Source organism: Coenobita brevimanus, chromosome 114 (assembly GCF_032717465.1).
Source record: "Coenobita brevimanus isolate Jiangsu-jjx chromosome 114, ASM3271746v2, whole genome shotgun sequence".
Classification (NCBI taxonomy): domain Eukaryota; kingdom Metazoa; phylum Arthropoda; class Malacostraca; order Decapoda; family Coenobitidae; genus Coenobita; species Coenobita brevimanus.
Window position 1 is genome coordinate 24,833,513 of NC_137067.1, and position 4,875 is coordinate 24,838,387.

Genomic DNA, 4,875 nt, shown 5'->3' on the forward strand with positions numbered 1-4,875 from the left:
CTCCAAACACCATAACTTTACTTTTGTTTGTTAACTTTCAGCTTCCTCCTCCTACACACTGTCCCAAATTCATTCACAAAACCTTGCAACTCCCATTCATCTTCACTCAACAATACTGTATCACCAACAAACAGCAACACCGGAAGCTTCCAAATCTCACCCTCATTCATTAGGGCCACTCCCACATCCACTGCCCTACCTTGTACCTCCTTTACAACCCCATCCATATATATATTAAACAGCCATTTAAAAATTCAAAATCTTAAAATAAAAACAATACATATGACAGTTTCTAAGATTCACACACAATATAATCTATCAATGTTTGCAATTCTTACCTCTTATATTATTAAAGACTGGTATTTGTTCTTAAATACTCTGTATAGTAGTATGCATACAGGATTTGGAGAACCTGTACCGCAGGAAAAATTCGGTGTCAGACATAGCTTCAAAGGGTTTCATGTGGTCAGTAATAACCCTATGAATACGCCTTGGCTGGTCATACTGATTTTGACTCTATTTCTGCTCCAAATGCTTGTTTTAGCCATTCTTCCAACCCAGAACCCCGAAATCCCACCCTCCAAGACATGGGGTGGGGGGGTTAATTTGAAAACCAATCACGAACACCGAAAATAAAAGCCAAATTCGTTCAAATCACACCATAATACACCAGAAAAATATATTGCCAAGCCAAAACAAAATAGCGCAGACTTGTAAAAACTCACCAAACGCAAACATGAGACTTTGTCATTCAAACTAACTGGCTGTGCACCAGTCATCTGTTCAGGCAGGACTCGGCCATTCTTTACCGTTGGAATTTCACGTACTAATCAAGCTAATTATGAAGGCATCATGCACCATATCTGATAAACAGCTTGGCAGAAATACTGAGAAATAAAATGGAAGTGGATACAGTATCTCATCTTTGTTTTTGTCTCGTCAAAAATTAAACATCTCCAGAGAAACGGTGGTCTTTTTAAACGATAACAACATTAAACGCTTATTTATTTCTTTACGCGATGTTTATATCATTACATTAAAATTCCCATCACACACATCACAGGGTCCTTCAAATTTTACATAGTTTTCTTTCCATAAGGCTGCTATTATATGACGAAGGGGCATACGAAGGGTGCTATGGATTACAGTACTATGCTGTGGTAATCCTCTCCTGCGTTAAGACTACCGAAAGATACGGACAGGGCAAGGTGAACGCCTTCCCACAGTTTAATACTACAGCCGTTAGATTTTGATGATTATCATTTCCAAACGTTGCAACGTTGGGTCTGGTTAGTACTTGGATGGGTGACCGCCTGGGAACACCAGATGCTGTTGGCATCCCTACGTGTCTAGTGGGGTTGGTGGAGGATTAGTGCCCCTCCCTGTAAAACAATTAACTCTAAGCCCTTGGCCACCCCATTTGGGATACATGGCGTCTGGCAATGGATGGATGGATGGATCATTTCCAAAAGAATAAAGTCAGGGTGCTATATTTCTATCTGAATCCTACAGCAGGGATGTGGGAACAATCATGATACAGGTGCAGAATAGTGCAATAAAAATGTAAAATGGCCAAACTATTACTCTTAGTCACAGTCTGAGCTGAAAGTTCAGACTGGCAGAAGGTGAAGCCTTTTCTTTAAACACCCAACTCCATCACTAAACACGTGTGCCTCACTAAGCATCAACTTTTAGGTAGAATCAAACTGAAAAATATCGGATGGTCTGCAAACTTAAGCATTTTGGTTTAATTTTAAGTTTGTAGTGTGGAGGTATATACTTTTTTTTTTTTTTTAAATGTGATCAGCTTGGGGCATAGGCTTCATAGCCTGTTACCATGGCCCAGTAGTCCTCCTATGTCCACACACCTCCACATGTCACCACTTCAGCGCTAACACCCACTGTCTATATTGAATACCGGTTCATGCTAGGGCTGTCTCATACAGGACTGGTGTACTGGTATTAGCGGGGGTATTTTTATGACATGTCGGCGGGTTGTCTGGTAGATCAGTAAAGTCTGCTTTAATGATATTCAAATCCTTCAACAGTTCCCTGCCCCAGTGGGGATGTTATTCTGGGTCCATTAGGACCATTGGCCAACTCTCTATTATTTGGCCACTGCCTCCCCTTGCCCCTCCAAAAATCTGCTGAAAATTATGGGCCTGTACTGTATCATTATTTTATTGTATCTTATTCTTAGTTTTCACTTCTCACTCATGGCAAAGTATTTAGGATAAAGGCTCAAGATGGATAATAACACAACATCTGGCTCGACGCTGAATATTGAGCCGATGAAGGAATTCTATGCAACATTCGGCATTTCACGTCATTCAGCATTGGGCTTGGCTGAATTACAATGGATAACTGCGAGCTGACTGCACTTTATGACACGGGCACGGCAATTCCACCTGTCGTACATTCCCACATTCTTAAGGAAAGTGAAAATAGTACAATACGCAACACAGATAACTGCATGTTCATTTTACAGCACAAAACATAGAGAACAAACATATTTTACCTAAATTAGGGTATTTAAGGAAGCTGCCTGGATGCTCATGGCAGCTTGTTTACTGATGATCCCAACAACCTAACCTAAATGAGCAGTTTCACCCCCACACCCCCAATAATACTAACCACCCAGGACTGCCACCAAACCTAACAATGGAAGTCCCAAATTGCCATCAGACCTAATTTCTAACCTAACCTATCCTAAACAACGTGCATAACAAAATTGGCTTCTATTATCGTTCCAACCCCTAATGAAATTCATTATTTTTCTGTTCGCCAATGGATGGTTCTCTCAATGACAAGAACTCTGAGTACCAACACTTACCACCACTACTCAGTACAGCAGTAATGGCAATACAGATTTTTATTTTCTGAAATTTGGGTCGGAAGATGGTCTTGTCACGGTCAGATCTTATGAGTTATGAGTGCGTGCGTATGTTGGTTTCCACTGCCCTTCACCGGCCTTGAGCGGCGGCCAATATGCAACCTGATGCCGAGGGCAGTCATTTGGAATAAATCAGGGACTATGGCCAGTGAGCGACATCCATTCAATTCCCTAAATAGGAAAGAGAGGCCCTTCAAATTACCATATTTGAATTTAGTCTAGCTATGGCGACTGTCAAGTGTAGCTGTCCGAGTTGTGACTATGGGTTACACGAATTCAATGTAATTTTTTTCAAAAACGACCATCCTTCTATTAAATTGATGGACAAAATGTCCACGAATGACGAAGGAATACTTCTATCAGTATTTCTCAAGATATTTGTTCCTAAAGGAACATACGACTGCTAGCTACACTCTCACTTCTTCGTCGCTGCAGCATGCCTCTACAAGCCACACGGTAAGCCAACAGCCAGTGACTTAAGGTTAGTTCATCTGATACAGCACAGCATTATACAAGGTTAGCTTTGATTGGTTAGGTTAGGTTAATGGAAAAAAAAAAAGTTAATCAAATCCATAACTCTTTTTTTTAATCAATTTTAGTGATTTCTGTGATTTTTAAACCCGATCATATCACAAACTGTCCATTTTGGGGGGGTTGAAGTGGGAAATGGGGGGGATCAAAACTTGAAAACGGGTAATTTGTGGTAAAACTGGCCATCAAAATCCTACATAAAACACTAAACTCAGTAGGTTTCTGAAAAAATAAAATTAAAAGGGGGTTGGGGGCTTAAACGATAATTTTACCCAATACCTGGACTGAATAGGAAATTTGGGAGACCTGCACCTGTGTGGTAATGTATTAATTTTTAAAAATATGCTTTTATACATACCGGTAATGTTACCAGTACAGTACAGTACATGAAAAGTACCCGAACAATTATTGTACTGAAGCAACTGCAAAATAATTAGATCCCCACTGCTGATTAAAAAGGCGTGGAAGTAAAGCACACTTGTAGCCTGGCTTCAATACTGTGTTACCAAATACAACATCATGAGCAACATAACAATGATGCACAACCATCCACCATGCGTGTGTCACAATGGCATCAGCTGATAGGATGCAGTAGGGCAGGCAAGATTCTTATCACTTGCCCATGTACACCATTACAACTACAGTAATTCACACAATGTACTTCGTGTGGATATCAGCAAATTAACGTATAAGACAGGCAAAAGATAAGAGAACTTTATAAATCAACTTACCTGGCAATGACTGTGTTTCTTGGCACAGCCTCTGGCCTGCAGCTGACACTGGCGCCTGAGGCAGCATGTAAACAAACTGGTTAGCGTACCCACACAATACTCTTAGTCGTACCACGTGCCAAATAACTGCTGTATTAGCCAGTAGTGTTCAGTGCTTTCTCTTTGCTACACTTTTCTTTAACTTCATCATTCTTTTTCTGTCTGCCCTCCTCTCTTCCTATTTGTCCCATCCCTCCTGTCACTTTTTATTAATCTCCTTTCCACTCCAGCTGGCTTTACACTGACTGACAAGCTTAATGGTTTCGTGTTACACAGGCGCTGTCTTCCACAAAGAAACATTGGTTCACTGCACAGGACAACCCTGCAGGGTCAGTTGCATATCTTGCCTGTGGTTGATTGGTCTGCTCAGCAATACAGACTGGGATTTAAAAAAAAAATGGTTATCATACTCAGTGGCTAAAGTGAGGCTCGCCTACGAGGTTCACTCTTTGTTTAAAAAGTCAAAGGAAAAGTCACATGGCAAGGTTTCTGAAAAGCTTCAGCAAAGGCAAACCAGTACAGTATAAAGAAATTCTAGTTTGAGAACAATCCATGTAAGGTATGGTATAGGTCAGCAGCAAAGGTCAAATATCAAGGTCACTGGGCTAAATCAGGTCAAACGGTTTTGATCTGCTCTCAACCAAACTTGGTAGAAGGTGTTATGCTGAGTGTTTTTAGGTC